The sequence below is a fragment of the Tamandua tetradactyla genome, chromosome 4 (genome assembly GCF_023851605.1).
Source record: "Tamandua tetradactyla isolate mTamTet1 chromosome 4, mTamTet1.pri, whole genome shotgun sequence".
Lineage (NCBI taxonomy): Eukaryota > Metazoa > Chordata > Mammalia > Pilosa > Myrmecophagidae > Tamandua > Tamandua tetradactyla.
In genome coordinates, this window is record NC_135330.1 from 103,679,484 (window position 1) to 103,693,180 (window position 13,697).

Here is a 13,697-nt window from a genome sequence, read left to right on the forward strand (position 1 = left end):
CCTTCCTGTTTCCGCTTCCCTGGACGAAAGCCCTGTTATCGCGAGAGTTCCGTGCTCCAGAGCTCTTAAAGTAGTGCCCTGGTCCCGTGAGACCTTAAACGGAGCTGCAGCTTTGGGCTATCAGGGCGACTGGGATGGACGCGATACAGCGACGGCGGGCACAGCTATCGTAGGTGAGTCCGCAGCTCCCGAGGGCCGCCCTTCGGGTGGCGGGAGCGTGTGGCTGGCCCGGCCTGGGGCGCAGAGGGTCTCCCAGAGGCGCGGCGGCCGGACCCGACCGGCGTAACCTGCGCCGCGGTTCTTGGAGGGTGGGGGTGGGGAGGGGGGAGAGTGCGCTGGCAGCACCCACACGTGGATACCAGGTAAAAGTTTTTAATTATGTTATTTTATTTTCACTCGTTAAAAACCAACGTGTAGAGATGTTGTTCAGATAATGTAGTAAGGTTTCAAAAGGTAGTAGGTAAATAAGAAAATTGTGAGCAGTCTCTCACATGTTCTAGGTGATTGAAGGTACTTTATAGGTCTGTTGGATTGCGAGTTCAGTTCTTCCACATGGTTCTTATCTGTTTGCATGCATTCTTATCTATTCGTCCACATAGTTCTTATCTATTTGCATACAATATTCTAATTTGGTGAAAACTTCCCAAAGGGGAGTTAACCTTTCTTTTGAAAGTATGGGAGGGTATCAAGACGTAATAAATCTCACTTGAAGTCTTCACGTACATCGGACAAAATTATGTGAACTTAGAATATGCTAACTCATTATTTCTCACGGAATATAACATAGAAGTTAGTCATAAATGAGAAATCTTAGGTCATAGTCATCCCTGGGCTCAGGATCACCAGTTATAAGCTTAAGTGACAGGAAGGTAGGTCCTCTTATTGTTCCCACTTCACAGAGTGGAAAATGAGAGCTTAGAAAGGCCAAGTCACCCAAGCTCTCACCTTGTGTTCATGTTTTTCTCCTATAGCTTTCCTTCTGTTAACGTACAGGATCCTAGTCTTTTCTTTCAACTGTATTCAAACTCAGCTTTGTTCATTATACTTTTAGTATTGTGCTGCCATCATGCAGTATTTGTGCTATCCATTTCTGAACATTTACACTCAACCTTATTAAATATTCTGTACTCCTTAACTGTCAATTGCCCAGTTGCTACACTCTTCCTATCTCGAGACACCTATGCTGTCAAAATTAACTCCCAGAGTTTGCTCATTATAGTTAGTTCACATTAGTGAGACCATACAGTATTTGTCCTTTTCTTTCTGGCTTACTTCATGCAGTGTAATGTCATCAAGGATCATTCACATTGTTTCATGCATCATGACTTCATTCCTTCTTACCACTGCACAATATTCCATCTTTTGTTTATCTGCTCATCAGTTGGACATTTGGGCTGTTTCCATCTATTGGCAATAGTGAATAATGCCGCTATTAACATTGGGATGCAAATGTCTATTCATGTCCCTTCTTTCAGGTCGTATATACCTAGTAATGGGATTGCCAGACCATATGACAAATTGTCTTTGGCTTCTGGAGGAATGACCATACTGCCTTCCAGAGTATGGTACATTTTACATTCCTACCGACAGTGAATAAGTGTACCTATTTCTCCACATGCTTTCCAGCATTTATTGTTTTTTGTTCTTTTGATAATGGCCATTCCAGTATGTGGGAAGTGATATTTCACTGTGGTTTTAGCATGTGTTTCCCTGACAGCTGGTGAAGTTGAGCATCTTTTCATATGCTTTTTAGCTGTTTGTATTTCCTGTTTGGAAAAGTGTCTCTCTTTTGCCCATTTTATCACTGCACATTTTATTGAGATATATTCATAAACCATGTAATCCATTCAAAGTAGACATTGTCTCACAGTACATCACCTAGTTATATAATCATCACCATGTTCAATTTTCAACCATTTTCATTGGTCAAGAATAAAAAATATTAGTAATATAAAAAGAAAATTCATTTGTATTTCCTCCTTGGGAAAGTGTCTATCCATATTCTTTGTCCATTTTTTTTATTTGGGTTGTTTGTCTTTTTGTTGTTGAGTTGTAGGATTTTTTAAAATGTATTCTGGATATTCAGCCCTTATTGGATACGTAGTTTCTGAGTATTTTCTCCCATTGAGTAGGCTGCTTTTTTACTTTCTTGGCGAAGTCCTTTGATGCACAAAAATATTCAATTTGTGGCGATCCCATTTATCTCTTTCTTCTTTTGTTACTTTTGTTTTGGGTTGTAAGGTCCAGGAAAGCATCTCCTACCACAAGATCTTTAAGATATTTCCCTATATTTTCTTCTAGAATTTTATGTTTTAGGACTTTGATCCATGTTAGGTTAATTTAATTCTTTTAGAGATGGATGTCCAGTTCTCCCAGCACCGTTTGTTGAAGAGGCTGTTCTGTGCCAATTGGGTGGACTCAGTCTCCTAGTCAGAAATCAGTTGGCCAGAGATGAGAGGGTCTTTTTCTGAACTTTCCGTTGAATTCCATTGGCCAGTATAACTAATCTTAGGACAGTACTCTGCTATTTTGACCACTGTAGCTTTGTTATATGCTTTAACGTCAGAAAGTATGAGACCTCCAACTTCGTTTTTCTTTCTCAAAATGTTTTAACTGTTTGGGGCATGTGGCCCTTCCAAGTAAATTTGATTATTGGTTTTTCTGTATCTGTAAAGCAAGATATTGGGATTTTTTTTTTTTTTTTTTTTTTTTTTTTTAAAGGAAAGACAGAGAGAAGGAAGGAAGGAAGGAAGAAAGGGAAACATTTTTAAACGTTTTCTTGTTTTATTGTATTCTGTTTCTCCGTTTTTGTTACATGGGCTGGGGCCGGGAATCGAACCGAGGTCCTCCGGCATAGCAGGCAAGCACTTTGCCCGCTGAGCCACCGCGACCCGCCCAGATATTGGGATTTTGATCAATATTGTGTTGAATCTGTAGATCAATTTGGGTAGAATTGACATCTTTATTACATTTAGCCTTCCACTCCATGAACATGAAATGTCTTTCCGTCTATTTAGGTCTTTGAAATTTTTTTTAGCAGTGTTTTGTAGTTGTCTGTGTACAAGTCCTTTACATCCTTGGTTGAATTTATTCTTAGATATTTTACTCTTTTAGTTGCTTTTGTAAATGGATTTATTTTTTCTTGACTACCTCCTCAGATAGCTCATTACCACTGTGTAGAAACTCCACTGATTTTTTTTTTGTTTGTGTGTTATTCTTGTGTCCTATCATTTTGCTGAACTTGTTTATTAACTCAGGTAGCTCTGTCATAATTTTTTCTGCATTTTCTAAACATAGGATCATGTCATCTGTAAATGGAAGAACTTTTACTTCTTCCTTTCCAATTTGGATGCCTTTTATTTCTTTTTCCCTTAATTTCTGTAGCTAGACCTTCCAGCGCAATGTTAAATAAACATGATGACTTGGGCATCCTTCTCTTGTTCCAGATATTAGAGGGAAGAGTTTCAGTCTCTCCTCCTTGAGTATGATGATAGCTGTTGGTTTTTCAAATATACCTTTTATCATGTTGAGGGAATTTCCTTCAATTCCTATCTTTAGAGTGTTTTTATCAAGAAAGTATGTTCGATTTTGTCAAATGCCTTTTCCACAATAATCAGTATGATTCTGTGGTTTTTCCCATTAGATTTGTTAATATAGTGTATTATATTAATTCTTGCACACCAGATAGAAACCCATTTAATCATGGTGTATAATTCTTTTAACATGCTGCTGGATTCAATCTGCAAGTATTGTTTTGAGGATTTTTTGCGTCTATATTCATTAGAGAGATTGGTCTGAAGTTTTTTTTTTAATTTTATCCTTTTTACTATCTTTTACTTCAGTTTATGCAGAAATTTATATTTGTGATAGAATACAAGTTTATTCAATAAACAGGATTGTTTAAGGTTTATAAAGCAATTAAAACAAAACAAATTGCTGAAGGGGTAGCAGTTAGTGAATTAAGTAATACTTATATTCCAGTAGACGTATATTTATACAAAAAATGAACAGAAAAAAAATTGCTTGTATTTGGATACTACAAAGCAGATTTACATGCGACAAATAGTAGAAAAATGTGAGAAAGTTTCTATGTGATCCCACCAGAGGCGCCCTTTCCTTGATCATAAAAAAATTAATTTTTTAGAGTTTAGAACTATTCAGTTTATAGGAGCACAAATACCAACATACTTTAAGTAAAACCGTTAATTTTAAGAGGAAAAAGTATGTTTTCTATTGTTGGCAAAAATTTAAATTTTTTCCAGTGGAACCAAAACCTCCTGAGCCCCTTTAAGTGACATGCAAAACTTGAACTTTCTCTTTTTCTGGATTAAAAATCCATTCACAAATCAGCTGTGCAAGTTCAATCACCCTTTTTCACTTCAGACTTTTCTTTGCCAAAATTAAATAGCCCAACACCAATGTTCCCTTTATGATCTTCATCTGTGACACCAGCTCCTACTATCTATGAAATGTTTTGCAGCCAAACCGGAATGTGGAGCTACTCTTCCATAACATCCAGAAGGAAGAGCTATCTGAATGTCTTTTCAGAAGGGCTTTCTCCATGGGTGGTTGTTCTAGTTTGCTAGCTGCTGGAATGCAATATACCAGAAATGGAATCACTTTTAAAAAGAGGAATTTAATGAGTTGCTCATTTACATTTCTAAGGCCGGGAAAATGTCCCAATTACAACAAGTCTATAGAAATGTCCAATCAAAGGCATCCAGGAAAAGAAACCTTGGTTCAAGAAAGCCGATGAAGTTCAGGGTTTCTCTTTCAAGTGAGAAGGCACATGGCGAACACAGGGCTTCTCTCTCAGCTGGAAGGGCACATGGTGAACACAACATCATCTGCTTCTTTCTCTCCTGGCTTCCGGTTTTGTGAAACTCCCCAGGAGGTGTTTTCCTTCTTCCTCTCTAAAGGTTGCTGGCTGGTGGACTCTGCTTCTTGGTGCTACAGCATTCTCTGCTCTGAGTCTCTCATTCTCCCAAATGTTTCCTCTTTTGTAGGCCTCCAATAAACCAATCAAGACCCACCCAAATGGGTGGAGACATGTCGTCCCCTAATCCAGTTTAACAACCACTCTTGACTAAATCATTTCATCCAGGGAGATGATCTGATTATAGTTTCAAACATACGGTATTGAATAGGGATTATTCCACGTTTATGAAATGGTATTTTGATTAAAATATGACTTTTCTAGGGGGCATACTTTCTTTCAAACCAGCACAGTGGTAGTCTATAATCATAGGCAATGTACAGTTCATAGTCGGCAGCCGGTGTGGACCTCTTGTTTGGTGTGATGGTATGCTCTGAGAGCCAGGCAAAGCAGATACTCCCCCAGCCCTCCTTCGCACACTGAGCCAGCTTGCTGGAGGAGATGTCAGGGGTCTCTGTAGAGCAATGCATGGTGGTACAGAGAGAGGAAACCAGAGCAGGCATGACAGCCATGTCTTCTTTTCTTGTCTGGCTTGGTATTAGGGTAATGTTGGCTTCATAGAGTTAGCTACACAGCATTCCCCCCTCAATTTTTTGGAAGAATTGGAACAGGACTGCTGTTTTTATTGGAATACTTGTTAGAATTCACTTGTGAAGCCCTCTGTTCTTGGAACTTTCTTTGCTGGGAGATTTTTGATTCTTGATTCAATATTTTTACTAATGATTTTTTTTTTTTAATTTTTTTATTTTTTAACATGGGCAGGCACCGGGAATCGAACCCGGGTCCTTGGGCATGGCAGGCAAGCACTCTTCCTGCTGAGCCACCATGGCCCAATGATTTGTTTTTGAGGTCTCCTATTTCTTCTTTTGTCAGTGTAGGTTGTTCATATGTTTCTATAGAGTTTTCTGTTTCATATAAATTCTCTGGTTTGTTGGCACTCGGTAGCTCATATTATAGTCTTGTAATTTCTCTTATTTCAGTGGAGTCAATGGCAATGTCCCACCTCCCATTTCTGTTTTATTTATTTGCATTCTCTCTCTTTTGTCTGTCTAGCTAAGGGTCCATCATTTCTATTGATTTTTCTCTAAGAACTAACTTCTGATTTTGTTGAATCTATTGTTTTGTTCTCGATTTCACTGATTTCTACTTCAGTCTTTGTTATTTCATTCCTTCTGTTCTCTTTGGGCTTGCTCTTTTTCTAATTATTCCAGGTGTGCAGTTAAGTCTTTGATTTTAGTTCTTGTTTTTTTTTTTTTAATGTAAGTATTTAGGGTAATAAATTTCCCTCTCAGAACTGCCTTTGCTGCATTCCACAAGTTTTGATATGTTGTGTTCTCATTTTCCTTTGCCTTGAGATATTTACTGATTTCTTGTAATTTCTTTTTTGCCCACTGTTTAAGTGTGCCTTGTTTAGCTTTCAAAAATGTGTGAATTTTCCAGTCCTTCTCCTGTTAGTGATTTTCAGTTTCATTTCATTGTATCAGAAAAAAGGGTTTTGTATAGTTTCAATCTTTTAAAATTTATTGAGATCTGATTTGTGACCCATCAGGTAAGTTTATCTTGGAGAATAACCCATCAGCACTTATAAAGAGTGTATGAGGATTCTGGGCCAAGATGGCAGCTTAGCAATGTGCGCATTTTAGTTTGTCCTACATAACAACTACTAAATAACCAGAAACAATACAGAACAGCTCCTGGGGCCATGTCAGTGACTGGACACACAGCATACCCCAGTCTGGACCAGCTGGACTGGCTACAAACCTCCCCAGAACCGTGAGTTCCCCAAGCCACCACGGCCGGTGCCCTCCCCCACAGGCTGCTTCCCAGAGGGGAAAGGAAACAGACTTTACCAGCAGCAGGGGCTGAGCCCAATCAAATGCCAATTGTGGAATTAATTTAAAAATTCTGACTACTAAAAATAGGCCCTCAGCTCAGGTGAACCTGGTCAAAGCGGAGGTCGCTCATTTTTGCCCCACTGCCAAGGGGGTAGGGCTGATGGAAAAAGGAAGAAAAGAGAGGAAACAGAGGTTTTTGTGGCTATGTTTCTACAAAGGCTTGACTGCCTTTGGATACAGCAGCAGGGCTCCTCAGGCTACAGCTGCCCTGGGCATAAGCAGAAACAAACTTGTTTTGAGGGCTTGTTTGGAACCTGTGCCTTCCCCAGGGAAGGGGTGAAGCCCAATTCAGATGGAATCCCTCTCTCAAGGAATTCAGACACCAGGGCTTGGTAATTTGAAGCCATTAAAACTAGCCTACAACCTCTTCTCTGACTCCACCATGCCCCCAGCCTAAGTTAAAGGTACCGCATCATCTTATTCTGGTGGGACCTGCAGGCAGACAAGCACCACATACTGGGTAGGATAAGAAAAACAGAGCCCAGAGACTTCACAGGAAAGTCTGTCAACCTGCTGGGTCTCACCCTCAGGGAAAACTGATGCAGGTGACTCTTTCCTCCTGACAGGATGCCAGTTTGGTAGGGGAAAATCTGGCAGGGGTCTATAATAACTACGTAGACCCTCCTAAGGGTCGGGGGGCAGGGGGGAGGCACCATACAGGCAGGGCAAGAAACAAGAAAACAAAAACTAATCAGAATGTCAGAGGTCAAAGAGAAAGAGAGAATTTTGAAAGCAGCAAGAGAAAAGCAATCAGTCACATACAAGGGAAGCCCAATAAGACTATGTGTAGATTTCTCAGCAGAAAAAATGGAGGCAGGAAGACAGTGGGATGATATATTTAAATTATTAAAAGAGAAAAACTGCCAACCAAGAATTCTATATCCAGCAAAATTGTCCTTCAAAAATGAGGGAGAAATTAAAACATTCTCAGACAAAACATCACTGAGAGAATTTGTGACCAAGAGACCAGCTCTGCAAGAAATACTAAAGGGAGCACTAGAGACAGATATGAAGGCAGAAGAGAGAGGTGTGGAGAAGAATGTAGAAAGGAAGACCATGAGTAAAGGTAAAAAGAAGGAAAATTAGAAGGACATATAAAAGCCAAAAGGCAAAAAACCCAGGCAGTAAGAACACAGATGTTGATGGATTAAGCTTCCCAATTGGGGCACATGGACTGACAGAATGGATTAGGGAACAGGACCCGTCTATATGCTGAGTCTATTCAAAGGACATGAGGGCAAGGACTCAAAAGGACATTTGCACACCTGTGTTTATAACGGCATTAGTTACAATTACCAAGAGATGGAAACAGCCAAAATGTCCATCAACAGACGGGTGGCTAAACAAACTGTGGCATATACATACGATGGGATATTATGCAGCTGTAAGACGGAATACAGTTATGAAGTATGTAACAACATGGATGGGCCTTAAGGACATTATGCTGAATGAGATTAGCCAGAAACAAAAAGACAAATACTGTATGGTCTCACTGATATGAACTGACATTAGTGAATAAACTTGGAGAATTTCGTTGGTAAGAGAGACCGTTGGGAGATAGAAATAGGGGAGGATATTGGGTAATTGAATCTGAAGGGATACAGATTGTGTAACAGGACTGAATGTAAAAACTCAGAAATGGACAGCACGATGCTATCTAACTGTAATACAATTATGTTAAAACACTGAATGAAGCTGAAAGAATGATAGAGGGAGGAGGGCTGGGGGCACAAATGAAATCAGAAAGAAAGATAGATGACAAAGATTGAGATGGTATAACCTAGGGTTGCCTAGAGTGTATAATGACAGTGACTAAATGTACAAATTTTAAAAATGTTTTTGCATGAGGAAGAACAAAGGAATGTCATTACTGCAGGGTGCTGAAAATAGATGGTAATTAATATTTTAAAATTTCAACTTATGTGTGAGACGAAAGCAAAAAATGTTTATTTGGTGTAAAATTTATATTTTGACTAGAGCATTTCCTAATGTAACTTATGTAGATAGTTTGATTGAACATCATAAGTACTTGGAATCTCAGATAGGACATGAGATTTTGTTGGTTTGTCCAGAGTGATGCCCTGATGAATCCCAGAGTGATTTGATCAGTGAATGGAAAAGTATTTGCAAGCCTCCTTCAGGGAATGGTGAGAGCGGGGCGAAATTAAACTTCCCCAAGTTGAATTCTTGATATTCTCACGAGCAGTGTGGACAACCAAAGCTATAGGCTGAGCCCCCAGTCTTGGGGGTTGTTCATATGAAACTTAACCCCACAAAGGATAGGTCAAGTCTACTTAAAATTTAGGCCTAAGAGTCACCCCCAAGAGAGCCTCTTTTGTTGCTCAGATGTGGCCTCTCTCTCCAGCCAACACAACACCCTCCCCCTGTCTACGTGGGACATGACTCCCACCCCTGGCAGCGTGGGACAGAAATCCGAGAATGAACTCGGACTCAGCATCAAGGGATTGAGAAAAACCCTAGAATGAGCTGAGACCCAGCATCAAGGGATTGAGAAAATCCTCTGGACCAAAAGGGGAAAGAGTGAAATGAGACAAAGTATCAATGGCTGAGAGATTCCAACCACAGTCCAGAGGTTATCCTGGAGGTTATTCTTATGCATTAAGTAGATATCGCCTTGTTATCTAAGAGGAAATGGAGAGACTGGAGGGAACTGCCTGAAAATGTAGAGCTGTGTTCCAGTAGCCATGTTTCTTGATGATGATTGTGTAATGGTGTAGCTTTCACAGTGTGACTGTGTGATTGTGAAAACCTTGTGTCTTATGCTCCTTTTATCTACCTTGTCAACAGATGAGTAGAACATATGGAATAAAAATAAATAATTGGGGGAACAAATGTTAAATTAAATTTAGTTTGAAATGCTAGTGATCAATGAAAGGGAGGAGTAAGGGGTATTGTGTGTATGGTTTTTTTTTTCTGTTTTCGTTTTATTTTTTCTGTTGTCTTTTTGTTTGTTTTTCTGAATTGATGCAGTGTTCTAAGAAATGATCAGGATGATGAATCTGCAGCTGTGTGATGATATTGTGAATTACTGATTATATATGCAGAATGGAATGATCACATATTGGGAATGTTTGTGTTTCTTTCTGTAATTTTTTTTAAATTAATAAAAAAATTTTTAATAAAAGAATGTATGATCTGGCTGTTTGTTTTAAGGTACAATGTTCTATAAGTGCCTTTTAAGTCAAGTTCATTTATCATAATACTCAAGATCTCTGTTTCCTTATTGATGTGCTTTCTAGATCCTCTGTCCATTGATGAGTGGTTTATTGCAGTCTTCAGTTATTATTGTGAAGATATGTATTTCTCCTTCCAGTGTTGTCAGTGTTTGCCTCATATATCATTGGGCACCCCAGTGAGGTGCATAAATATTTGTGTTTGTTGTTTCTGCTTAGTGGATTACCTCTTGTAATATCTTTTCCATCCTTTCACTTTCAGCCTATTTCTGTCCTTGGGTCTAAAGTGAGTCTCTTATATAGACAGCATATGGATAGATCATGTTGTTTTTTTCCATTCCACTTGTCTTTGTGTTTTGGTTGGGTACTTTAATCCATTGTCATTTAATGCTGTTACTGTAAAGGCAGTATTTTCTTCAGCCATTTTATCTTTTGTATTTTATGTTATATCTGATTTTTTTTCTCTTTTTGCCTTTTTAGTTATCCATACTGATACTCTTCATTTCTACACACTCCTCCAATACTCTTTCTCCTGTTTTTCTATATCCTTTCAGTATTTCTTGCAGAACAGAATTCTTGTTAACATTTTTCTCCGTTTCTGTTTATCTGTGAATATTTTAAACTCTCCCTCATTTTTGAAGGACAGTTTTGCTGGATATTGAATTCTTGGTTGGTGGGTTTTCTTTATTTGAATATCTTAAATATGTCATACCACTGTCTTCTTGCCTCTTTTTTATTCTGGCAAGAAATCCATGCTTAGGGTTTGGCTTTTGTCGCCTGTGCTGGATTGCTTTTCTCTTGCTGCCTCTAGAATTCTGTCTTTCTCTTTGGCATTTTACAGTCTGATTAGTAAGTATCTTGGAGTAGGTCTGTTTGGATTTATTCTTCATGGGATACATTGCACTTTTGAAACCCTCTAATAGAACTCACCTGAAAAGTTGAGGATCCTGTAACCTTCAGGCCATGCAAGATGGACATGTGATAAAGGGAAGAAACAATCAGCACAGACGCAGAATGTCAAACCTCATGTCTTAATGTGTATATGCCCATGGGGATCTAAAGTCTGTTCTATTCCAGGAACTTTGGCTTGAGGGTATGTTACTCCCAACTCCCTTTTTTACCTTGACTGTGACATACTAAAACTGTAGTGTATAAAACCTTGTTAAACTGAGGCTAAAGCTGGAGAAATAATTGGCTTTTGAGAAACATTAGTGCAAACCTTGCCTTTGGTATGGGGAAAAAGCTGTTTAGTACTACTTTAGTTTAAAGTTAAACTAAATAATCTTAGTGGTGTATTGTGTCTCTCATTACCTAATTTTGTGTCATTTGTCCTAGACAAGAGCCTTAATAATTTTGTACTAGATAAATAATGCATGTGATGTGCCACTAGTAACATGTACATTAACATGGAGTAGTGGGTTCCCTGACTACTGTAAACAACTTTGGCCCTCTTGACACTGTTCTGGAACAGTGCTCTGGCCTTGGCAGTGAAGGGAGCCTAAGATCTGTTTGAGATATGTGTACAGTTAAAAACCAGACTTGGCTGCAATTTCCTATGTTGCAGCTGCACTCTCCTTTGTGACAGTCATAATGCATCACTGTCTTGCATCAGGGCTTCTTGCTTTAGTGCTGTTGGGAATATGCTTATCTTTTATGTGTCAGCCCAAACAAACAGTAGTCTTGCATATCCTTTCTTGCTCTTGAAAGTAGTATTAATTTAATTCCAATTTTGGTGTAGAACTCATAAGGGAAATAATACTGGGTACTGGTTAGTCTAGATAAAAAGATATTAAACTTTTTGGAAGTAAAGAAGATGGCTACCAAAGAGCATAGTTTTGACACTTCTGTAGATCTCGTGTCACTATATTTTTATTTCGTTGCACAGCACAGGACCACAAGTCGTTTTTTTCTGGGGTATGGAGGAAATTAAGATGTTGCTATACGAAAATATTTTTCCCCAAAATGAACCTCATACTTTTATAAACATTCATGACTTACTTATGAAAGGAGAGAGGAAAACTACCTTTTTATTTATTTTTACTTTATATATGTTTAGTCATTGTCTTGAGACCTGTGTCAAATTCCTGTTGCTATACGTTTTGGATATTATCTTGTCTCCATAAGGAGATAAGCTTTCCATAGAGAGATCTGGGTGTCCATGATGATCAGAACAAGAAATTAATTTGTATTGTGCCTGTGTCAATACACCACAAAAAATCCACATGAAATTAATTGTTTGGATCTCAGAGTTTCTTAAGCAATTCAAGAATTGGGTAATGTGCTAGTTTGAAGCTGTTATGTACCCCAGAAAAGACCATGCTCTCTTTTTTTAAGGAAACAACAGGGTTTGCATTAGATGTTATTGGAAATCTGTGGGGGGGAAAATAAAAATATATTTTTCTTTATCTAAAGCCAAAGTCTTAAAACCAGAAGATGGTCTCCTCTTTCAAACCAGGCACTTCCCAACTCCCAAAATTTATGAATTTTACAGAGAAATATAAAGTTTTAAAATCAAACACACTTGGTCTTTCTCATCTATTGACTCATCCGAAAATGATACCTCTTAAAAACAGATAGCAGGTGGGTACTACTTCCAATGTTCTTGCCCTGTATACTAGAGAAGCAAAGGTCACTTTACATTTTTACATGTGGCCTGCATAGTGGGTGGTGTAAAGATATCTCTAAACCGGAACATAAATCCAACATAAAAAATGATAACTAGTTTTTGCTTTGTTTCTTTGTTTGTTTGCTAGGAAGACCTGAAACAAATAAAGAAAATCCAAGCACATATTTTGTTTTAAATAGCCCAGTGCTCATTTTTACAAGGGTAACTATCTTTTATTTTGTGAAATAGGCCTTTTTTTAAAAGATTAGCTGTAAGCAGTCACACTTTTTATGAAGATCCTACTTTGCCACTGCAAAAATCCATTTTATATCCATTTTTAAATAGATATACCATATTTTAAAGAATCCCTCTGTTCTAGTTTGCTAGCTGCTGGAATCCAGTATACCAGAAATGGAATGGCTTTAAAAAGGGGAATTTAATAAATTGCTAGTTTACATTTCTAAGGCCGAGAAAATTTTCCAGTTAAAACAAGTCCAATCTAAGGCATACAAGGAAAGATACCTTGGTTCAAGAAGGCCGATGAAGTTCAGGGTTTCTCTCTCAAGTAAGGCACATGGTGAATGCAGTCACGGTATCTCTCTTGGCTGGAAGGGCACATGGTGAGCATGGCATCATCTGCTAGCTTTTTCTCCTGGCATCCTGTTTCATGAAGCTCCTCAGAAGGCATTACATCTCCAGGGAGATGATATAATTACAGATTCAAACATATAGTATTGAATAGGGATTATTCTGCCTTTGCGAAATGGAATTTTGATTAGAACATGGCTTTTCTAGGGTCCATACATCCTGTCAAACCAGCACACCTTCCGTTCCTGAAAATTAAATAGAAAAGTCTGGTTAAGATAACAGTTGATCACCCTGTTGATGTTGACAGACGTTGATTTTCCTCAGTAAGCCCTGATCTTGGCTGCATTTTATGATGTTTTCCCTGACTTTGCTATCTCCCTTCCTCTAATGGTTTAATTCTTTTATTTTCAATGAAATTATTTTACCATGATAAAAATGAATAGCATGCAATTCAAGTACCTCTTACATTGGAGCAATTG

The 13,697-nt window shown here is 38.5% G+C and overlaps 1 protein-coding gene across 1 annotated transcript in view; it reads left to right on the forward strand.

The window, feature by feature from the left end:
• The first annotated feature begins 34 nt into the window (after positions 1–34).
• Positions 35–13,697, forward strand: part of LOC143681247 (uncharacterized) — a 53,426-nt gene continuing 39,763 nt past the window's right edge. Inside the window, 1 exon segment of the mRNA XM_077158099.1 lies at positions 35–173. The gene's annotated coding sequence lies outside the window, so the exon portion shown is untranslated.